We start from the raw sequence: 24,744 nt of genomic DNA, 5'->3' as shown, positions 1-24,744 counted from the left end.
CTCTGAATTGGCTTTATGGTCATTATTTTTTGCTTTATTTTTTCCATAACACTTAGTACTACCTGGGATAATACATGCTTGTTTATTTACTGACACGCCCTTAATCCCATCAGAATGCAAGCTCAAAGGGAACAGGAATTTTGCTTTGTTTTGTACAGAACCCTAACCCCAAGAATGCCCCTGCTGTGTAGACATGCTCCATTCATATTTGTGGATGGCTGGATAAAAGAATGTCCCGTAAGAGCTAACAGTTAAGGAAGAAAACCAACGTTGTGGGCCTGGACAAACATGTGCTTGAAACCTAACTGTCTAGCTGAGGGGCCAGGAAATCTGCCCCCAAATCAGCTGATCCCAGCTGTAAGGACATTCATCTGGATCTTGGAAGTATGCTGGTGTGAAGTGGGAAAGCTGCTGGCGGTGAGTTAGTTTTCAGCTACTATCTGATGGGACAAAGGATGTACACAAGAGGCTGGGAGGGTGGTGAGATGTAACAGAGCAAACCATCAAATAGTTGAACTGCAGAAGGTGGTCTGTCAAAGCTAGAGGAGGGAAGGCTACTACTGAAGAAGAACACTGAAATCGAGAGCTGTTAACAGTTCTCTTCTTTACTTGTGTGTGTAGACTAGCCTGTCCCTAGGGTTTTGGCCACAGGTTCAAAGGGAGCTCAATGGGGGCTCAAAGCTGTATTGAAATACCTCTGAATAAGGTTGACCAGGGAAAGAAGCTGACATTTTTTTGAGGTTTACCATCTGCAAGAACCCACGCCAATGCATTATCGTCTCCTTGGAGCTTAAGCACAAGCCTTCAACACAGTAGGGACTGTCCCCATCTTACAGTGGGGAAACTGAAGCTCAGGAATTTACGATGATCTAAGCAAAAATCACTCAACCAATAAATAGCAGAACTGAGATGTGAAATCAAGTCTGTCTAATTTCAAAAGTTCTTCTCCTTCCTCTGAATTATGCTACAACTCAGGGACCCCTCGGGGGAAAGAAATCATAAGAGGAAGAAAGGCAAGGAGCACAAAGACAAATCAGTTCCCCCAAGAATGAGAATCTGGTATAAGGAACAAGTCTGGGACAAAATAACCCCAGGACTTCAGAACTGGAAAATACCTGAGAAATCACCTGGCCTTACCTTCTGTACTGTCAAGCTTTATGAAATGCTTCTAATTTTGCTTTTCAGGGAAAAATCAAAATATGTAAATGAAAAAGAAGAGCTTTAGGAGAAGACAGCAGAAGGTAACAGCGGCAAACACTGAAAGAGTAACAAACGGGCATGTGGTCATCAGGGTGTATTGTCACCTCCTTCGTGACTGCTGACCTCGGATGTGTGGGTGCCCTGGGCCAGCTTAAAGGAGACGCACTGATACCCCACAGTCCCAGCAGACAAAATCAGCAGATCTTAGGTCACCTGGGAAGAACGTCAGCTTGTGTCAGGCCCATGTTCAAAGAAGTGCAAGTAGGTGTGACCCTCTCCCCTTCCAGGTAAGAAGAAAAGTATCCAAAACTGACTGGGAGGCGGTGGGAGAGAAAAAGGCCAACATGCTGGCGATGAGGGAAGAGGCGAGGGAACCAGTGCTCCACAGTGGTGCACCGCGGTGCCAAATTTACCTCAAAATTCAGCTGGTTTTACCTCCCAAAATGTTATAGCAAGTGAGACACCAACCAGGCCTCTGGCATGAGACTTAAATTCATGCCAGGTCAGCTACTTCTCTCCTTGCTGGTCTTAATCTGGATGGCCAGGATGGACAGAAAGAAACCCTTAGATGGATTCTGTAGAGACAGAGCAACCTACAACGATAACTCTGAGCTGCTCCCCCTCCATGTTTCAAGCTCCTCTGTTTCTTGCCTAAACAGAAGACTCATGTAGCAAATGCTCCCACTCAAAATGCAGTTACAGAACCTGGGGACAGTTCCCCACTTCAGAATGAGCTACTTTGAAATACACATCAGTTCTTTATTATATCCTTGTTTTTTTCTTTTTTCTCCTTGTACATGTATGTGGTGTAAGGAAGCATGAGTTCCAATCAGAGATGAGAAATCTGGCTGAAGGACCATCCTTGAGACTTCTGGGTATTCTGGAAGCCCGAATATCTTTAGTGCATAGATTCTCTGCACTAAAAATGCTGGTCATCACCGTGCTGTCGGCTAAAAGCAAAGACAGTTGTTTCTTACCTGGAGATCTCTCCCGTGACTCGGAGTCACCAATCCAGGCTGACGGAATGAATCAGATGAGCAGCTGTTCAGCCAAGACAAGTCTGGCTCCCCAGATCAGGACTGTGGCCCCTGAGAGTCCTGCGGTTTCTCTGTCCCTGGTGAGTGATAATCTGCAGAAAGGGAACACAAGTCATTTTACTAGGAGAGGCCATTTCCTCTTCTACTCTGGCCATAACACATTCGTTTACGCAGAGCAGAGAGAGCCCCAGAATCACCGATTACCAGGGACGGAAGAAACACAACAACCTTGTCACATGTAGTTGGGGAAACTGAGGCTCAGAGAAGAAAAGAGCTTCACTCAAGAGTCTTGCCACTTGGAGGGAGACTCCAGATCAGAACGTGTCTCTGATTCCTTGGCCTCTGGAATTTTAAAACAAATTTTTAAAAAGCAGCCACATGACCCATCTGACTTCTCAAACAAGTGGTCATTGACCCTGAATGGAACTCTCTGTTTTTCTTTTTCTTTTTTAAAATAGATTTTCCAAAAGAGAGGTGGCACTTTTTCCAGAATGCTGTTTTTGTAGTTTTTTGTAGTATTACCCCCTGGGAGCTGAATGAGTAAAACAGTCCACCTCAGGCATGTGGTTGGGATGGTTCTCCCTGTTTCCCATTAGAAAAATACTGTTATGGAAGAGAGGGACCCATGAGCACAGTGGTGGGTGGAGTTGGTTTTTTAATGAGAGTCGTCTGTATACCCAGCCCCTAGGTCAGCTGATCTGTCTCTGTCTCTTTTTGTCTATCTGTCACTACATGTTTCAGGAAAACAAAGAAATACATATGGATCCTCCTCCCATGGATATCATCCACTATGTGATTCCCCCCACCTTTTTTTTTTTGTTAAACTATAATTGATTTACCATATTGTGTTAGTTTCTGGTATACAGCAAAGTTATTCAGTTATGGTGGTGGTTTAGCCACTCAGCTGTGTTCAACTCTTGCGACCCCATGGACTGTAGCCTGCCAGGTTCCTTTGTCCATTGGATTTCCCAGACAAGAATACTGGAATGGGTGCCATTTCCTCCTCTAGAGGATTTTCCTGACCCAGGGATCAAACCCACATCTCCTGCATTGCAGGTAGATTCTTTACCAACTGAGCTACTAGAGAAGCCAATTTGGTTATATATATACACATATATCTGAGTATATCCATTATGGTTTATTACTGGACATTGAACATAGATCCCTGTGCTACACAGTTCAGTTCAGTTCAGTTCAGTCGCTCAGTCATGTCTGACTCTTTGTGACCCCAAGAACTGCAGCACACCAGGCCTCCCGGTCCATCACCAATTCCCGGAGCTTGCTCAAACTCATGTCCATCGAGTCGGTGATGCCATCCAACAATCTCATCCTCTGTCATCCCCTTCTCCTCCCACCATTAATCTTTCCCAGCATCAGGGTCTTTTCCAATGAGTCAGCTCTCTGCATCAGGTGGCCAAAGTATTGGAGTTTCAGCTTCAACGTTAGTCCTTCCAGTGAACACCCAGGACTGAACTCCTTTAGGATGGACTGGTTGGATCTCCTTGCAGTCCAAGGAACTCTCAAGAGTCTTCTCCAACACCACAGTTCAAAAGCCTCAGTTCTTCGGTGCTCAGCTTTCTTTTTAGTCCAACTCTCACATCCATACATGACTACTGGAAAAACCATAGCTTTGACCAGATGGACTTTTGTCAGCAAAATAATGTCTCTGCTACACAGTAGGACCTTGTTGTTTTATTATGTGATTTTTCTGAACAATGTACATTTGAACAGCCACTCCTCTATGCAAAACATCAAAACCAAAGAAGGGATCCCACATTCATGAAGCAAAGCATTCATACCATATGAATCTTATAGATATAGTTTCCTAATTTATCCTCAAAAACTTTCCCCTAAAGGTACCATGAGTTCCATTTTCCCAAAAGGTTAGACCTAGAGCTGAGTTGGAGAGAACTAGAATGCCCTGCAGAGTCATAAAGAAAACTCGGTGCAGAATTAGGCATGCACTCATCTCTGACTCCAAAATCCGTGTTTTGTTCATCTAAACTGGACTACAGTTATTAGGCCAAAAAACACTGGGAGCTGTCTTATTTTCCAGTATGTTAGCTTGAAGGCAGGCGAAGGTTCTCTGGCAGCTGTTAATGCTGTCAGGACATGAAGGGTTATTCTCGTTAGATTCTCATTCAGACAAGAGGCTCGAAGGGCCCTGGCTTCCTGTGTGCTGCCAACCAGGGCTCACGTGCCCCAGCGATGCTGGGCTGGCCCTGGCCCCGAGCAGCCAGAGGGCCCGTCAGGAAATCATGATTATCAACGGCCGGCCTCTGTTCCTGGTCTTGGACAACAAGGGACAGGCTGGAGAGATGGTGGGGGGGTGGAGAAAGGGGAAGAAAAAACAGGAAGTGGTGGGGGAAGGGAAGGAAATGATAGAGAAAACACAGCAACTCCTGCCTGATGAGAAAGGGATTTCTGAGCCCTGCATTTGGGAAACCAGGTCATGGTGGTAGCGGGGTGGGGAGTGGGGGGATCGGGGTCGGGCCAGGGAGAGAAGTTAGTTTCCTCCACGTTTGGGGTCGTGCCTGTGAATTGCCAGCAGAGCACAGGCCAAGGAGAAGGGTGCCCACCACGGGTGCTGTGTGCCGGGGCCCCTGACTACAGTGGCTTCCTAAAGAAGAATCCAGGGGAGACCACCTCTCTCACCTCTTGGTTGTGGCTGAAGCCAGGTGTCACAAAAGGACCTGGGAACTTTCGAGGCAATCAGTATCAGGGGGTGTGATCCCGTCCCCATCCCTGTCCTGCTCAAATGCTCTCAAAATTAGAACCATTTTCATGTGTTTGATTAGGACTTGATCTTCCCCAGTGGGGTCCGGCAAGAATCACACTTTCTTCTATCGCAATACTAAGAGAGTCAAGGCCAGCAGAATGCTGGGTCTCCTCCAGACCATGACTCTAAGTACTTCCAGAATCTTTTCCTACCATTTTGTTCACTTTACTTAATTACAGACACAACGAAAGTCCCCCAACTCCCAGTGGGCACCATTGAGGCTGGCAGTCACCTGGTAAGCTGAACAACCACACAAATAGAAAGCTAAACTAATAACCTAATCACTCTGTAATATCAAAACTAATAATACTTAACAGGATCCGAATGGGTACTAGACGGTAGGCAGGGAATACAGAGGCCCCCCCCCAAAGACAAGTCCTAGATACCAGTCCAACCCACTCCAGTGGTTCCCCAAACTTGTACATCTAGAGAAGCTTAAAAAAAAAAGGAAAAAAAAAAAAAGTACAGCCCAACCTGGATTTGGGGCCAAGCTTCTGGAGAGATCTATGTCATCACTGGCTCTGGCCCACAGACCAGCATTTAGATAGCTTGGATCCTCACCCAGCCCTCACAGGGTCCCACCTCCTTCCATCTTGTCCATTCAATCACGGAGACCCTCCCAAGGAGAAGCCTGCTCCAGGGCTCTGGCCTTGACTCTGTAAACTACTCCCCCACCATCCAAACAAACACAGAGCAATGAAAAGCAAGCGTATCTTTGAGAGGAGTCCAAGCTTTTTGAAGGGACGGCTGGCGGTTTCCTGTCTGAGTCACCCACAGGCCAGAGATCCGTCAGGGAGCACAGAGTCAAGTGAAGAAAGACACTGACAACTTCCGCCTCTGGTCCCCACCAGCAGCCCAACCTCACACAACATCAGCACTGGTCTGCTCCTGTTGCCATGGTTACAAATGACTGGAGCCACAGCCACTGTCCCTTTGCCCCAGGGAGGAAACCAGCACCACCCGAGACCACCAGTAGGCGGCGCTGTGGCAGCACCTGAGTGCTTGTGCTCAGTCGTGTCTGATTCTGCGACCCCATGACCTGTGACCCGCCAGGCTCCTCTGTCCATGGGATTCTCCAGGCAAGAATACTGGAGTGGGTTGCCATGCCCTCCTCCAGGGGATCTTCCTGACCCAGGGATCAAACCCGTGTCTCCTGCATTGCAGGCAGCTTCTTTATTACCTGAGGCACCAGGGAAGCCTCTCTTGTCAATATCTTGTCTTCTTTGGTCATTTTAACAGCTTTTTGACCAGAGACGTATTAATACATCTTTTGTTATCCAAACATTATTGACCGGAGTGTTCCAATATTCACTTATATTACAAATGGCTGGTCACAGGTATCAGTTTCTGCAAAAAACTCCTGGATCAATAATGTGTTAAGAGAGGGACAAAGCATGGTGTTAGCCCATGTTAAAAATGGGGAAGCTAAAACCCAGAGACATAAAATGACTTCTCCAGGTTCACAGGACAGAACCGAAACCAGAACGGGCATCTCCTGACCTTCTCCAGTCTAGTGACCTGGGACCTTTTCACTGCCTCCTGTCCACCCCTCTCCTCGCCTCCCCCATTCAGGGGAGGGGCTGAGAAATAGCTTAGGATGTCTGTGTGTCTGCCATTTTTGAATGGTTCTGAAAGTGGAACCACTGGACAGACAGAAGGTGATACCTACAGACGGTGAGGGAACTGGAGAGCCTGGAAGACCACTTGCCTGCCCTCCAAGCTGAGGGGACTCAGAATCCAGAGCAGGGCAGAAGCCTACTTGTTCCAGCCACAGGTTAACCAGTGGCAGGGCGTACACCCTGAGTCAGGGAACCTGAGAACGCTCTCTCCCACAGCAGCAGGAGCCTGGGTCAGTGTGAAGAAAAATATGACTCCTGCTCATCAGGTTCCCACAGTGCATCAGGCATCACTGAACACTGGAGACCAGGTGACTCCCTGACGCCCTGGACAGATAGGTGTTCTTCCAGCTGCTTTTACAGACGAGGAAACTGAGGCCTTGTCCAAGGGACTTGGCTTTTGAGCAGTAGAGACAAGAGCTGAATTCCTGCAGTCTGGCTCCATTCCTGCTCTTTACTACTATGTTGTTAATATTCCATCTCCCCATGTGGCACTAGTGGTAAAGAACCTGTCTGCCAATGCAGGAGACTTAAGGGATGTGGGTTCAACCCCTGAGTCGGGAAGATCCCTTGGAGAAGGGCATGGCAGCCCACTCCAGTATTCTTGCCTGGAGAACCCCATGGACAGAGGAGTCTGGCGGGCTACAGTCCATAGGGTCTCAAAGAGTCAGACATGAATGAAGTGACTTAGCATGCACATACTCCATCCTAAAGCAGTTACATTTTTAAAAAAAGAAAAAAGGAAAGAAAGAGACACACAGAACAGTCACTTAGTGGAAAGAAACGGGGAACACGGGAGGCGCACTAGAAGCAGACACTGCCTTCATGCCAAAGGTGGAGGAAAGGAGGAAACTCTCCAGGGCGGGAAATAGTGATTGAAAGGTGCTGAGCAGGCAGGACCAGCATTCTGGTCCCCAGCCCTTCCTGGGTGGCAGCCCTGCCCCCACCCCCTCGGTGTCAGCCAGCGCCAGTAAAGGACTTCCTGGCTTCAGTATTGACACAGCACCACTCGTGGGAAGAGGAAGTGAGGTGGGCTGCGGAGGGTTTGAGGGAGGCCCCAAGATGGGAGAGTCATCAGGGTGGATGGAAGGGATAGTGTTCTTGAGAACTCAGTGCCCGTGTCACAGAAGGAGGGACCCACTGGGCAGCTGGTGAATGAGACTCTGCCAAAAGTTCTCACCCAGAGCAGTGAGTGCACACGCTACCAGGGAGCCTGGGTTCTAGGGGTGCCGGGTGAATTCAGACTCAGGAAGAACTGGGGAGCAGGGCAGGACAGAGAACATCCCTCATCATTTCACAGACGGGGAGACTAGAGCCAAAATAACAACAGTCATGACGTCAGCGTCATCATCATGGCAGCCACCATTTATTGACATCTGTCATCTATCAGAAATGAACTAGATGCTTTATATAGGTTATACGGTAATAACATCAACTCTAAGAAGGCCGTATGATTATTCTTAATTTATAGTTGAGATAAGCTAAATCATATCCTAAAGGTCAAGTAGCTGGTTGGTTAGGAGCAAGGATCTGAACTGTTGTCTGACATTTTGGTCCATGGTCTTACCTCTAAGCTACGTGTGTCATGAGATGGTGACAGACTCTGCCCATGACTGATGGTGCTAACCCACAACCAACTTTTGAACTGTTAAAGCACAAAGGTACAGGTCTTTAAACTTAGACATATTATCCACACTTTATCCATACTATGTATCCACTTATGTATCCATGCTACTTATCCACCTATGTGGTTACATACTATTAAGGTAATCAAGCCGCTTATGATCCAAACCTGGGTTCTTGCCAGAGTGAAAAGGGCCTATTAATAATGCTGCTGGGGAACTTCCCCGGTGGTCCAGCAGTTGAGAACCCCCTCTTCTAATGCAAGGGGCATGAGTTTGATCCCTGGTCAGGAAACTAAGATCCCACGTGCTGCATGGTGCAGCCAAAAAAATAAATAAAAAATAAACTGCGGGACTGCAACAGAAATCAATGAATCAGAAAACAGGAAAAAATCAAAATAATAATAGTGCCGCTAGGACAACACGCATTAACCAGTCCTGTCCCAGGCACACAAAGACCTTTTGTCACCCTGCCATAACCACAATACCGGGGGTGGGTTCTTTTAAGCCTCACTGATTCAGTGGAGAATGCTACTGCATGATCTCCTGCTTTCTAGCTTACCCAAACACTCCTTTGCAACAATCCACTCTCCCTTTGCTCACCAGAAAGTCTTCTACACCTGTTGGCCTCATGGGCCTTATGTATAAAACAGGCAAGCTGATGATAAAGCGGATATCCTATGATTTGGGAAGCAAGGGTGTGACTTGTTCAGCAATAGATTTTGAAAGCACTGCTGGGCGCCTGGTGCCCTCGCAGCCAGAACCTCAATGGGCAGGTGTTCTGATAACCAGCCAGTCCCCCAGACCTGAGGGCTCGGCATCTCTCTCATCTCTGGCGGCCCAAGGCAACAGGACAGGAAACACGGCAAAGAGAAGCTGCTGCATTCTGCTGGAGAAACCGCCACCCACGACAGGACCCAAGACCCTGCTTCCTTGGAAGGGGGTGCAGGGCTGGGACAGGCGCCCTGTCTCCATTGCCAGCAGGCACCGATCCCCCAACCCCTGGAGGGTGTGGGGTTATACCCACCTGTCCAGGGATCTCTCCTCTGACTCTATGAGCCTGGGGAGGAGGGAGGCGGCACTTAAAGCTTGTTTTTTGTTTCTTAAGCTTTTTGTTTCTTTTCCGCCTTCTTAAGAATCTCTGATCAAGAGGAAAAAAGAATCTGCTGTTCTTTTGAAACAGGAAATCAGTCTTAAATCAATCTCACACATCAATACAAGTGAAATGCTAACAAGAGAGCAACAGGCACTGTTAGTCCATTCTCTTAAGAGCTGTTTCCTGCAGTTATTTAATCAGGGGCATCCCAGGACTTCTGGTCCAGCGATTCTCTGACAGCTCAGGAAAGCTCAGTGGTGCTGGGGAGCCCAGAGACCCCCAGAGGGGGGTCACCAGCCCAGAGGGACTGGTGAAGACACAGGCCGCAGGGCCCTGCAATAATGCACACAGCCAGCCTCTTGTTCTGCATAGAAGTGTCTGCTTGCTTGCTAAGTCACTTCAGTCGTGTCTGACTCTGTGTGACCCCATAGATGGTAGCCCACCAGGCTCCCCCATCCCTGGGATTCTCCAGGCAAGAACACTGGAGTGGGTTGCCATTTCCTTCTCCAACGCATGAAAGTGAGAAGTGAAAGTGAAGTTGCTCAGTCGTGTCGGACTCTTAGCGACCCCATGGACTGCAGCCCACCAGGCTCATCCATCCATGGGATTTTCCAGGCAAGAGTACTGGAGTGGGGTGCCATTGCCTTCTCCAAAGTGTCTGCTAGTGATGATTTTTGATTAAGAGAAAGACCTTTTTTTTTTTTTTTTTTTCCAAATTAGGTCACATTCATATGCCATTGGGGTTTAGGGCATGGACTTATCTTTTGTGGACCACTTATCTTATTCAACTCTCTGGGGTTCCCCGGTGGCCAGGGTTCCCTGCCTGCCAAAGCAGGAGATGCTAAGATGTGGGTTCAATCCCTGGGTGGGGGAGATACCCTGGAGTAGGAAATGGCAACCCCCTCCATTACTCTTGGCTGGAAAATCTGATGAACAGAGGAGCCACAGTCCACGAGGTCACACAGAGCTGGACACAACTGAGAGAATAAACCACAATTCAACCCACTACTGCTATCAAGTTATTGCTATTACTATTATTAATATTATTGGTCATGCCATTTAGGGGATGCCTGAAACCGCGGGGAGGGAAGGGACTTAGTTAACAGCACCAGCAAGTAGGTGGAAAAACCAAGACCAGAACACAGTTCTCCTGACTGACTCCTGCTTCTTCTATCTCAGCATGTGACCCCCTTGAGCTAGGGGCTAAGGACAAGGAGCCCCGCCTGGAGCAGGAAACTGCCCATAGACAGACAGTGACAGAGCCTGGGCTCAGGCCATCCCAGACCGTCAGAGAGCAACGGGGGACAGGGGTGACACAAGCGTCACTCTTCTTCACTCGGTGCCGGACATCGGGCGCACATCACATGACTGCCTCATGTGTGACAGTCACGAGGTTGGTTCCATCAGGTCATCCCCTGGGGTCAGAGGGTGGGAGACACCTTAGAGATCCAATGAGATCAGTCTCCTCTCCCTGACAAGCCTGAGCACCAGCACAGTCAAATCGCAGATCGCTGGGGCTCCTTCATGTTCCCGCCTCCCTTCCCAAGGCTACAACTCCAGGAACATCCCCTTTCTGGAAGGACGAGGGCACAACTTAACAGGCTTGCATGCATGGCCATCAGCGGTGGTGCAAGCCTAGATGCTTTGAATGCTTCGTGGTGGAGCCAGGAAACCTTGCTGTACCCTGAATTTGGTCTTGCTTGGGCTGCATGACCTTTGGTCCCTCACTACCTCTCTCTGATCTTCAGATGCAAAGTCTACTCAGTGCAGCCTTACAGCCACATACATGAGCAAGCCTCTCTGGGCTACTCTGAAGATCAAATGAGCCTTGAAAGCACCACAGCTATTTATGTTCATATGCTCTCTCTGCCACTGAGGGAAAGTGCCTTGAGAGGAGGGGCCCACGTCTTCCTGATTTTCACAAGCTATCACAATGAGCTCAAAGTCCCGCACAAATGACAAACACTCATGGCCAAGTTTGTAAAATCCAGCCTCCCTGGGGGCAGTGAACGGCTCAGGGTGGCTAGAGAGGGAGAAAGAGGCAGCAGAAACACAGTAGAAAGAGGCTGGCATCAGATTGTGGAGGACCCTACACATGCCCATGCTTTCTGTGTGGCCAAGTAGTGAGCTCGTCTATCAGATGTTTTTGTCCTAGTGGGAGGATGGAGCTGTGGAAAGAGCCTGGGGTCTCGTGCCCAACAGTCATGAGCTGTAATTTTTGGACACCTGGACACCTGGACACCTGGCTGCCCTGTCTGTTCAATGGGAATGATCTCTCTCTTTAAGGCATGTGGGCGACCCAACATAAAAAGTGGCCAGTCCAAAAAGAAAAAAAAAAGTGGTCCATGCAGTGCATGTGTGCTCAGTCATGTTTAACTTCTTGTGACCCCATGGACTGTAACCCACCAGGCTCCTCTGTCCATGGGATTTCCCACGCAAGGATACTGGAGTGGGTTGCCATTTCCTTCTCCAGGGGATCTTTCCAACCCAGGAATCGAACCCAGGTCTCCCACATTGCAGGCAGATTCTTTACCATCTGAGCCATAAGGGAAGCCCTCAAATTCAGCAAATACAACTGCCCCCTAAATAAGTGGAGCAAAAACTGACCTGGGCTATCAGAGTCAATGATTGTTATGGAAGTTCGAAGTCAGTGCTGCCTGGAGGTAACTAAGAAATGGTACCATGGCCAGATTGGACTGAGCACAGTCTGAGAGCCAGTCTGGCTGGAGGCATTTGTTGTCCAAGTTCCCAACGACCCTGTTGCACTCCAGCACCTCGTGCAAAGCCTGGCCGCACTCCTGCACCCAAAAGCCACAAGAGTCTCACATGGCAAGTATCACCCAAGGACCACAAACCACCTGCAAACTCCCAGGAGCCCCTGGTCATTGACACAAGGCACCATTGAAGTGGTTTGGGTTGGGTGTTCTTACTTAAGGCCTTGCTTACGCCATGAGGCTAGGTAGGGTGGGGGTGGGGGTAGGGCGCGGCAAAGCACAGGGGGTTGAGAAGTGAGAGATCTGGGCTCCAGTTTCTGCTCTGACCCTAAATCTCTCTCAGAGCCCAAGCACATCACTCATCACTATCTGCATCATGAATGGAGAGGTCTTTGGAACTCAGGGCTCTCAAGGTCTAAGACAGTCCTTCAGTGGAGTGTTTCTAAAAGAACTTAACCTGGGATATATATTATATACTGCCCTTGGAGAGAGTGGTTTTCTGACAAGCCAGGCCTCTGCTGAAAGCTGTGAAAGCGGAGGTCCTCCTGCAGACACCTCAGGCCAAATCCAACAGGTTCTAGTTCTCACCCCACTGACTCTTGCTGTGCAACCCTGGGTGAGTCGCTTTACCCCTCTGAGCCTCAGTTTTCCTCATGTGAGACTCAGTGGTAATGACATTCTGCTCATGTCATTTCCCAGCAAGCTCTGTTTTCTAAAATTTCATAGAAAGTACAAATCTCCTTTCTCTAGGACGTGACGAGGCTAGTCAGACTCCACCCTCCCAGACAGAGCCAGACACACCTTCACAAAGCAGGGACGGGAGAAATGAGGGGCCGTCCATTACGCTCAGGAAGAGGAGAGGGTCCCTGTCAACAGCGGCAACAGTGATGAGAACGGCCTGCAGCGACAGCTGGGAGCCGGCTTATCTGAGCTGATGACAAGATGCCGGTCACCCCGGCCCAGGCAGACAAATACTGGGGACCCTCAGACAATAGCACAGCTGCTCCAGTTCCTGGGCCCCCCTCTGTTGCGAGGCAAATTAGGAATCGTTAAATCAGCATTCATCCTCAAGATGCACAGGGCTTCTGCCTTTCTCAGTAGCACGGGGATGTAGGGGGCAAAAACACACATCTCCCCATCAGGGTCCCAGACACCGTACACCTGGCCCTGGGGGGACAGAAGGGGGAACCGTGGACATAAAAAATGCCTGGGATGAGATCAGACTGACTACAGAAAAATGCATCGTCCTTCTGAGACCCACTAATTTCTAACGTAACCCTAAGACTAGTGTTCAAATCTCTCCATGATCAGGCCCATGTTGAAAGAGAACCACCCTTATATAACCTCTCACTTTAAGCCCAGTGTTCTTTCACCCTGTTCTGCAGCCTAGACTTACTTCTCCACACGTCTCCCTCCTTTTTACCATCCATCCAGGCCAGCAGCAGTCTCACCTCCTCCAAGAAGTCTTCTCTGATACTTTTCTGATACCCAGTCCACACGGACCTCTGTTTTGTCTAAACTCTCATAGCACTTTCGGCCTGTACCAGTCAGCGTTTTTGCTTCATCGCTTTTTGACTGTTCTCTTATACCAGCCTCCCAACTGGTTTCATCCTGCCTGGACTCAGACCCATGTTCTGCAGAAAGAGCTTTCTAAAGCATATCAGATGATGTGTGTTCCCTGTTTAAAACTCTGTTCGTACTTCCTACCACTTCTAAGGTCAAATTCAAATGCCACAGCATACTCCCGCCCATCCGCTGAGGCTGCCCACGCTCCATTGACACCAAAGTACTCCTGAGTTTATATATTGAGGTGGTACCAAGAGTGGGATAAGAACTCAGTTGAGAACTGCTCCCACAGTTTCAAGGTCCCCTCCCCAGGCCAAATGCTGGACCACAGAGAAGATGGCTAGGAGCACATGGCATTGAACCGTGACCAAGGTAAAAAGAGTCAAGACCAACTAAGTGCTCAGTCATGTCTGACTCTTTGCAATCCCATAAACTGTAGCCCACCAGGTTCTTAATCTTAATAAGCTTACAGCAATATAGTCTTCAGCCATTCCATTGACCAGCCAAGTGGGAGAGTAGGCATTTGAGACTGGGACATAAGACAGTTCATTTGTTCTTTACAACCACAGTGATGAGGCAATGTTCACAGCCATGGAAACTGAGGCTTACGGAAGCTGAGCTCATGCCTGAACTAAAACTCCAGCCAAGATCCCACCTAGATATTCTGGAATGGTATATGGAACCCTGCAGCCCAGTGGCCATCACTACTTTGTACCACTAAGTACCTCCCATTCAACTGGTCTGATGCTGAGCAAAACACTTCGTTCCTGCCTAAGAGTTCATTCTGTCCAGGAGACCCTCCCGATGAGCTCCTGTAACTCCTTAGATGGAAAGATTGTGAAACTGGATGTTCATCTAAAAGAAAAGGGAGAAAATTCCAGTCTAACTGTTCTATAGTTATCCAGAGGTGATCAGAAACCCTGACTAGCCTAATTATACCCCCAATCATGCCTCACAGTCATAAGAGTGTGTGTTTATGGTAGAAAGCGTAGAAGAACAAGGTTTGGAAGACAGAAAGACCACTGTGTGGACGCTGTGTGGACAGAAGCACCCACGGCACCAGCTCACCAGAGCCAATTATACCTATGTCTTCCCAACTTCACATTCAGTGAGGTCTTATAATTAGAAACCGCCCATGTGGGAATACTTATACCGTGGAAATTGGCAAACACTCCTAGTCAGGTTTGTTTATGTTTTTCCCCAGAGGGTCAGTTATTAAACATTAACCAGGCACCACTCAATGGATCCATCAGAAGTCACTGAGTTAGGATGATGGGGGATTTAAACTGTAGCCACAGCTGTGCCCCCAACTCACCGTTTGACCTGAGCACGTTTCTCTCCTTCTTGATCCTCAATGACTTTAACTGTAGACTGGGAGCAAAGAATCCTTGCTTTCCTGACACACGACTGTATAAAGTAGGACGGTGGACCTAAGTGCATTTGAGTAAATGTAAAGATAGCTTGGTTGTTAAAGAATCTGCCTTCAGTGCAGGAGACCCCAGTTCGATTCCTGGATCAGGAAGATCTGCTAGAGAAGGGATAGGCTACCCACTCCAGTATTCTTGGGCTTCCTTTGTGGTTCCGTTGGTAAAGAATTCACCTGCAATGCGGGAGACCTAAGTTCGATCCCTGAGTTGGGAAGATCCCCTGGAGAAGGGAAAGGGTATCCACTTCAGTATTCTGGCCTGGAGAATTCCATAGCCTGGAGAAGTCCATGGGGCCGCAAAGAGTCGGCCACGACTGAGAGACTTTCATCTTCACTTTCAAAGTTGTGAGGATGTATTTGGCAATGTCTGCAGGCATTTCTGGCTGTCACAACTGGAGTGTGTGCAGTGCTACTGGCGTCTTGTGTGTAGAGGCCAGAGATACTGCTAAACACCCTACCATGCACAGGACATTTCCAAAACAAAGACTTATTTTGCCCCAAATGTCAGTAATGCCAAAGTTGAGAAGCCCTGAACTAAAGATACTTAAACATGTGGCCCGTTGAAGTTCCCTGAACACATCAGCATCCAAGAGGAAAATAAAGGCAACTTGGGTCAGTTGGAGGAACCCTGGAGGGTCCGTGGGTGCAGAACAGGGTGGTAGTTGCTACAAGGCGGCAGCCCAAGGATATGAGTTTCTGCACTAGCACAGTGCCTGGCATACAGTAGGTGCTCAGTAATGATCTGTGGGAAAAGCAATGAGTCTAGCTGGGACCCACAGTGTAGTCTCTCTAGTAGACTCACACTCGTGTGCGCGCACCCTCCATCACAGGGACACCAGCTAGAAGAAACTGACAAGGGGATTTCACCTCCTCTGGGAGGGAGATGGGAAGAAATGGTGTGACATCCCAGCCCCGGGGACTCAGCTTCAACAAATAATCGCCAGCCTGACAGTCATAGCAGCCAGCCGTGGTCAGAAAAGCAACCTTATTTAAGTCACTTTCTAATAGGAGTTGAAGCATCTTGAAAGGTGAGGTTTTTGAACCCTCTCTGGGGAGGTGATTGTTAAAAACACACAGCAGGCAGTCTGGCTTTCCACACATTCACAAACCACTTTTTTTTTTTTTTTTTAAAGACAATCCTTTTATCCCTTGTACCACTTGGGACTGCAAATGCATTTAGCACAAACCACCCGAAGCAGAAACAGAGTTGGTTAAGAAACCCTCCAAGCACCAGGGGAAGCGGGCTGGCATGGCCCAGATGCTCACAAGAGAAAAGCGATGACATGCCACATACCAACTGCCCCAACTCCTCTGGGGCCTGAAGTCAGCAGGGCTGTGGGGACAAGCTTTGCCACAAGTCTTTCCTGGAAGACCCCCGGCGAGCCTCTCGGTTCCCTGTCCCTGGGCTGGACTGGGAGAGGCGGCCCATTTCTCAGGGAGCAGATGACAGGATGGGACCCCCCTCAGTGTCTCCCTGACCATGAGCCATCTGACTCACAAAGCCCTGTAATTAAAACCCCAAGGGTTCAGAGCTAGTTCTAGATGTAGCTGGACCCAGCGGCTTCTCAGGCACCAGAGCTGCCAGCAGAGTGACGAGGGTCAAATTGATTTCTCCTGGTCTACCGATGACAGCTCACTCAGCCACCAATTAGGCTCACAGGATGCCAGGGCTGGAAGCCACCTGAGTACCTGCTCCCCTCCCCCAACCCTCTTTAAGAATGAGGGGCCCCTGGCCCAGGGGAGGGGTGCACTGCCCCAGGCCTGCTGTGGGGTTTTCTATTGACTCTTAGTTGAGGGCACTTTTGTGACTGCTCAGTGAGTCTTTTTGTTCAGGTCTCTGAACTCTAAACGGTGAAACCTGGAGAATTCAGTTCAGTTCAGTCGCTCAGTTGTATCCAACTCTTTGCAACCCCATGCAGCATGCCAGGCTTCCCTGTCCATCACCAACTCCCAGAGCTTACTCAAATTCATGTCCATTGCGTCGGTGATGACATCCAACAATCTCATCCTCTGTCTTCCCCTTCTCCTCCCACCGTCAATCCTTCCCAGCATCAGGGTCTTTTCCAATGATTCAGTTCTTCACATCAGGTGGCCAAAGGATTGGAGTTTAAGCTTCAGTCCTTCCAATGAATATTCAGGACTGGTTGGATCTCCTTGCAACACAAGAGACTCTCAAGAGTCTTCTTGAAGCGTAGGCATAAGCTAATTGTGGTCCAGGTAGGACTTGGGGCCACAGGATGGAAGCAGGGTAGTTTCAGGGAAAGAAATTTACAAAGTAACCACCACTCGGTGAGAACTTGCCTCCATCCTTGGCTGAACTTGGACCTTCCATGCTCATCTCTCATTCATTTCTCATGTCCATGACCCAGCAACAGGTCATAACTCAGGCTAAGAGAAGTAAAGAAAGGCACTAAAGCCCAAAGGAAAGCATTGAAACTAGTGAATCCCTTTGATTCCGATGCTCTAGCCTTAAACAAATTATTTTCTTTTTCATTTACAGTCCTAATATTGAAAGAAACAGTACAATAATGTCTTCAGTAATGCCTGAATTTTATTTTACAAAATAAAAAAATCATTTTGCTTCATTATTAATCATCTTCAGAATGACCTGACAGCAGGCTTGACTTTTTTTCCTACTAAAAAATTCCTACGAAAATGGTCAATATTTCTAGACGTGGTCCCAAGGGCCTGGGTCAGTAGAGGAGATAAATAAGATGCCTCCTGGGACCTCATCTTGGAATCTGAGAGCAGCTATGCAACTGAATGACACAGGAGACAGTATAAAACCCTGCCTAGTGGGCTGACCCCTTGAATGGGGGTGCCTCCAAACAGAGGTACAGCAATAAGGAGGAGGAATCCCACTGAGGTCTGCCCTGCCACCTGTCACTAGCTTCCTGTGTTTCTTCCATTTGGGGATAAAGATTCTGAGAACAAAGTATGGCCCCCTCACCCATGTTTACTAGGAACTCAGGAGCTACCAGGAAAGATAAAGACAAGAAACAAGAATTAAAATACAGTTTGGTGATTGCTGTAAGGGGGAAGCAGAGGCTGGTGTGGGAGCACTAATGGGGGACCCCGAACTCCATCCACATGGTGGGAATCCAATCAGTCAAGGCTTCGTGGAGGGGTCAATGTCTGAGCTAAGTCTGGAATCCACACAGGACTTAGCCAGGCCAACATGGGGGTTGAGAAGGAGAGGGGGGAAAGAGGACAGAGGTCATAAGGCAATAAAAATGAATGGAGGTGATGAAGCTCCTGATGTGAGACACTATGTGAGTTGGGTATGGCTGGTTCAGTTCAGTTCAGTTGCTCAGTCATGTCTGACTCTTTGCCACCCCATGGACTGCAGCACGCCAGACCTCCCTGTCCATCACCAACTCCCAGAGCCTGCTCGAACCCATGTCCATCGAGTCGGTGATGCCATCCAACCATCTCATCCTCATCATATGGCTGGACTATGAGACAATAATAGGTCAGGTGGGAGGGAAACCTGGGCTGAAATGGAAGCCAGACCACAGGGGCCAGCAGAGCTTTGTACGGGAATCTACCCTTCACGTGGGAGCTGGACCCTACTGTTCACCTTTCACCGTTTGTCAGGGACAGGGTGACGTGGTCAGGTTTATATGTTACATCATGCCTCTGCGTGTGTGTGCGCACGCGCGTGCATGAGCACATGTGTGTGTACACACTATTCCATCCTGGCTGTCAATTATTTCATCTCTAAAATGAGGGAAACACACTGTGTGCTTCATATCCCCAGCGTGTTACAGGGATGAAATGAGATATTTAATAAAAGGTTTATTAAAGATTAAAAAAAAATGAGAAGCCTCTATGAAGAATGACCCCTAGCTTATCTCAAGGCTATCAAATATGAAAATGCACTCCCCAGAAGAATGCACGGAGAGTAGGTCATGGCACTCAGAGCAGAGGAGACCACAGCCCGCAGCCCCAGGCCTTTTTGTCCGGAAGGCCCTCTGGGATTCTGCACCCAGGGAGTGTCTTGCGCAGGGCACCTGTGTTCAGGACTCACTTTCCGATTCACGGGTTAGCAATAAGGAGGCAAAAAAAATCAAACACCAAACACCCAACTTTTTTGTTTATCCAGTTAATGTCCCCAGTTTCAGACAAAATAATTATTTTCACAAACCTCAGCTTGAATCTTACAGAACACATAGGTGGGTAAAACATACTTGCTATTCAGATGAAATGGCAAAAGTCCTCGCCAGAAAAGGTGGGCAGAGAGACCTGCCCAGTGGATCTGTTTCTCCTCTCCACCAGTCCTGCCTCTGGGAATGGCTGTTGTGTTAGTCACTCAGTCGTGTCTAACTTCTTGGGACACCATGGACTGTAGCCCGCCAGGCTCCTTTGTCCTTGGGATTCTCCAGGCAAAAATACTGGAGTGGGTTGCCATTTCCTTCTCCAGGAGATATTCCCAGACCCAGGGATCGAACCCAGATCTCCTGCATTGCAGGCAGATTCTTTACCATCTGAGCCACCAGGGAAACCCTGGGGATGTCTGACTTCTGTTGAAATCAGGAAAGACCAAAGCCGTGGCAGGCTGCTCACCCGAGTACCTGGCGTGCAGGGCTTAAAGCTGCCTTCACAGGGGAGCGTTTCCAAGCCTTGCACAATTACCTTTATTAGCATAACGTTTTGTCCTGCCTTTTGTAAAACACTTTCTATTTCCATCTCAGGAAGAATGCAGCAACAGAAAATGCTGCTACTGTGGGGGAGGTGAGGTAGTCTATAAAATTTAAACCATGGGGCATTCGTTCAAGACTCCTGGGTAAGGATGTCTCTTGATACATAATTCATGACAGCCTTAAAGCTTGGCCTACTTCTGACACAGGGATCATATATTTTGGAGAAGTCAGGTGGAAGGTGGGGAGAAGGAGAAAAATCACTTTTAAATGGTTCTGTTGTGGTCCGCCTTGTGGGTAAAGCCAGACCATATTTTGGACCGCTCTTTTCTACCAGAAGGGCTTCCCTTAAAGGCATTTTAAAAAGTGTTTTTCCTCTTAAATTGAAAAGGCAGCATATCACCCGGTTTCAGTTTTATCTTCTGTAACACTAGATAAAGATGAGGCTGAATCCATCTGTTAACACATATAGGCTGCAAACTGTATGAAAGTGTGCACACGCATAAACACACACACACACACACACACACACTCATTGCAAAAAGGGAGAAAAATCCACACTTTTAAAAAATTTATCATCCAGCAATGCTACCCAATGCAGATGAGATAGCAGCACTTTTATCCTTTTATGGCAGATTCAGGAGGAAGCCAGCCTTGCCCCAAAGGCTGCTCCCCCAACGTTGCTGCCACTTGCATTGGGATCCTGGGACTGGCTACAGGCCAGGCCCTTCCCCCTACAGCCTGGGGTTCCATCCTTGCAGCCAAACTCAGTAATGATCCCCTGGGCATCATTACCTGCCGTGTCTCAGCCCACTTTAGCTGATGCTGAAAGAATCACTGGGCAGAGAGGGGGTTTCTATCCTCTGGTACAAAGGCTACGCTCTTGAGGCTGCATTTTCAGGGGAAGAATAATCAGGCAGGCTGCCTGGACCCCATCTGGGTCACTTGGCATTTCCTAGGGCACTGCTGGTGGGGGTGGCACTGCAGATTACCCTCTTGAGGCTTTGAGAACTGCTTTTGCTCAACTATTCCTGAAAACGCTGTATGCAACTGATCAGATGAAACAGATCAGAGATTGGAGGTTGGAGGTGACCTAGAGGAGCCCTTGCCAGAGCACACATTGCTCACATCTCCACAATTACCTCTTTTGAGTGGGCACCATGCAGGTGGAGAGTCCTAAAATGCACAGCGTTAATTTGTTTCTTAAATGCAGAGACCATGGGCATCACAGAGTTCCAAAAATAAGCCAGCTTCATTTCATTAATGAGGTGAAGGTTGAGCACCCACAGTTTGGAAGAGGATGGGGGTGGAGGTGATAAGCAAGAGCAGCCACCAAGGCCACCTGGCACTTGAAGAAGGGGCTTCCTAGGTGTCACTAATGTGAAGAATCGCCTGCTAATGCAGGGAACATAAGAGACAGAAGTTCGATCCCAGGGTCAGGAATATCTCCTGGAGGAGGGCATGGCAACCCACTCCAGTATTCTTGCCTGGAGAATCCCATGGACAGAGCAGCCTGGTGGGCTGCAGTCTATAGGGACACGACTGATGCGACTCAGCAAGCACACACGCATGCATGTGGTCTTTAGGGAGGGCCCAGAGCCCCAGCTACAATCCAGGCAGCCCACACTCTCCAACGCCAGGTCCTGGGGATTCCGCTTCTGTGGATTCTCACATGGCCCCTCCCCCTCCTCCCACTGCAGCTGCCCTAATTTAGGTCTTTATTATCTTTCTCCTGGATGTTTTTGCACAGGCAGCCAGATGACTCTTCCTGAAGCAGCAGAGCTATGATTACGCCACTCCACAGCTCAAAGACCTTTAATGATTTCTCCATGGGCTAAAAAATAAAAGCCCAGCTCCTAATTTTTAAGGTCCTCTTCACCAGGTGCCAGCCTAAATTCTAGCCTCACCTTCTCTTCTTTCTTTCCTGTACCCTGCCGTCAGGCTCAGTGTCACCTTTCCAGCTGTCCCACCTGCATGCCTCTATCTAAAACAGTCTTCTCTCCACTCCATCTCCTGAAATCCAAATCCTATTCATCCTTTAAGACCAAACTCAAAAGCTACATGCACATGGTTTCAACACTGACCCCAGGGAAAATCTCTCTGTCCTCCGAGCTCCCATAATTTTACTGTATCAATCACATTCTTTTGTGATAACAGATTCTGTATAAGTCTTGCTGTACTCCTTAAGCTAGAAGAAGAGGGCAGAGAATGCAATTGACTTAGCAGCTTTATTCTATCTCGATCAGTCCTGCACATAGTAGGTGCTCATTTATGTTACGTAAGTGAATCACCCATGTGAAGATGTCTGCAAGACTGCAGACATGCAGCTATTTTGTGCAGGCACAGCTATTTAAAGAGATCAAATGAGTACAGCCTAGAGGCGCATTATGAAAGGACCATGTGGTATGCAGAGGAAGTAAGCTGGGTGGGCTGGGGTCAGAGGTGGATGACGCTAATGACCTCCTTGATGATAAATCCAATGGTCAGTTCTCAGCCTGCATCTTTACTAGACCATCAGCAATTCTGCATGATTGAGTCATCGTTCCTTCTAGAAAATCTTAGGAGATCACAGTCTCTTATTTTTCCTCCTAGTTAATCTCTGTCTCTCCCTATCTCCTTGGTTGGTTCCCTTTCTTTTTTTCTAGAACTCTTGACATTGGCATTCCCTAGGACTCACACCTTTAGTCCCCCTCTTCCTTATCAGGACTCATGCCTTTAGTGACCTCACCTGGCTTCATGGCTTTCAAGTTGTCTATATTTTGATAAATCTCAAATGCGTATTTCCATCTTTGACCTCTTCCTTGCTTGCACTAACCACAGTCTGCTCAAACGCCACACCTGGATGCTGAACTCAAACTTAATGTGGCCCCACAATGAACTCCTCACTCCTCCCTGCTCCCTAGCCTACTTCATCCAGTCTTTCTCATCTCAGCTAATGACATTTCCATCCATCCAGTTTATTAGCACAAAACATTGAGTCATCTTAGCCTCCTCTTTATTTCACAGCCCACACCCAACCTTCCAGGAAGTTCTTTTGGCTTTACCTTTAAAGTACATCCAGCACAGATCCAAATGTATCCCCTTACTCCACATTGTCCCATGCTCTTTTGACCTTCTAATAAGCTAGAAGGCAATAAACATTATTTTATTACTTTTGCCTGAGTGATACTAACTTTATTTTCTACTTTTTCTCACTAATGTCTCACAGGCCCAGTACATGGAACTCTGCATGGCACAAAGTAGGCATTCAATTAATATTTATCAAATGCATGAATGAATGGTTTTAGCTGGTCATCTCTGAACTGCAGCTTAAACAATAAATAGCATTTAGCCCAGAGAAAGGCAGCCACAGCCAAAAGGCATCTGTAGGCAGGGGGCACAAAAAAGCCAGGGCCTAGAGATAGAACCTTCACCAACATCTTAGGATTTGACAGTGTCGCAAGCCTGCCTGCATGATACAAAACCATAAAAGAAGCAGACTTGAGCAGTTTCCAGCTTATCCAGACCAGCCAAGGATGTTTTCAAGGGACATCAATGGACAGCATGCTTCTTTTATTAAAAAGACATATAATCAAAATGAAATGAGATATACAAAAGTTGATAAATAACTGTGTAGAAACATCCCTTGTACAATTTTATTTACAGTACACACCTTTTTCCCTACAAAGACTTTATCCCTAGTTCTATTCATGCTATGCTATGAGCTTAGTCACTCAGTCGTGTTCAACTCTTTGCAACCCCATGGACTGTAGCCCGCCATGCTCTTCTATCCATGGACTTCTCCAGGCAAGAATACTGGAGTGGGTTGCCATTCCTTCTCCAGGGGATCTTCCCAATCCAGGGATCAAACCCGGGTCTCTTGAATCTCCTGAACCGCAGGCAGGTTCTTTACCTTCTGAACCACCAGGGAAGCCCAGTTCTCTCCATATTCACCCAGAATTAGACATCCTGTAAGTGCATGTTCAGAACCTAGCCCATGTCAGACCTGCTCCCTGTCATACCTTTGGGGCCCACCCAGGCATAGTGTTTTTAAATGATTTGTTCAATGAATGAGGAAATGAATGAATGCCTTCTGATCATCTCCCACCAGGACCAGTTCCTTGATGTAAGAATATACTCTAAGAAAGAATGCTCCTTGAGACGTGTCTTCAAGGCAGAATATACATCACACTTCATTTCCACCCAGTACCTTACACTGGAAAGATCTGGTGCCCAGAAGTCAAATTCATCTACATGCAGACCTGGAAGCAGGCAAGGGCACCAGGGCACATCCATCTTTGTGACCCTCTGCCAGCATCTCAGCATCTCTACTCTGTTGCTGGGATTTGATCCAAGGTAGAGTTGGTGTGAACCTCTTAGTTGTGGTGTCCACCCTGCCATAAAAGGAGGTTAGGACTGAACCCAGAAAGACTCTACTCTACAGTCAGTCCTTGTAGTGGAAGGGTTGAGTCAGAGATGCCTCAGTGTATGCATCTCTAAAATGAGAATTATCATACCAGGGGGCCACAAGAGGACTGGTAACCCCGTGGAAAACTAGCCTCAGTGAGTTCTAGCCATGGATGATCATTTCTTCTCTGGGCACTCTCTGCCACGTTCCCCAGGGAGAAGGGGCTTATCCTGCTATTCAAGATGCATCTGTCCAGCAGGTGCTGCGGCTTAACCACTGTCATCTGGCAGAAGCTTCCTCTTGGCATGTTTTCTTCGCAGATGGTCATGAAGGCACTTGCCGTCACCAAACTCAGAAGCTTGATTAGGGGCTTTGGGGCTCTGATTAGAGTCAGGAATTAACGGGGCTGGAGAAATGACTTTCTTGGAGGCCACACTTAGATAATCACATGGAAGATGAATCCAGCATCACTGTACATGGTTTCTGCTACCTTTGGGGGTGTGGTCTTTAACTTGGAATGGGGTCAGTGATTGCCATGGGAAATAAGGGGAAAGTAGAGCAGAAAAATAAAGCAGGATTTTCATAGCTCTGCTGCACACATAAATACACACACACACAAAGACACAACCATTAAGTCTCCTGGAGATCAGTAGCTGATTAG

General features: G+C 48.0%; 1 protein-coding gene across 2 annotated transcripts in view; it reads right to left on the bottom strand.

Moving 5' to 3' along the window:
* CYRIA (CYFIP related Rac1 interactor A) overlaps positions 1–24,744 on the bottom strand; it is a 102,804-nt gene that overhangs the window by 56,783 nt on the left and 21,277 nt on the right. For both annotated transcript variants that reach the window (XM_025261536.3, XM_044926226.2), the window contains exon 2: positions 2,178–2,329. The gene's annotated coding sequence lies outside the window, so the exon portion shown is untranslated. The remainder of the gene's footprint in view (positions 1–2,177; positions 2,330–24,744) is intronic.

This window comes from Bubalus bubalis, chromosome 12 (genome assembly GCF_019923935.1).
Source record: "Bubalus bubalis isolate 160015118507 breed Murrah chromosome 12, NDDB_SH_1, whole genome shotgun sequence".
NCBI lineage: Eukaryota > Metazoa > Chordata > Mammalia > Artiodactyla > Bovidae > Bubalus > Bubalus bubalis.
This window is presented reverse-complemented; position numbering and strand designations above follow the sequence as displayed.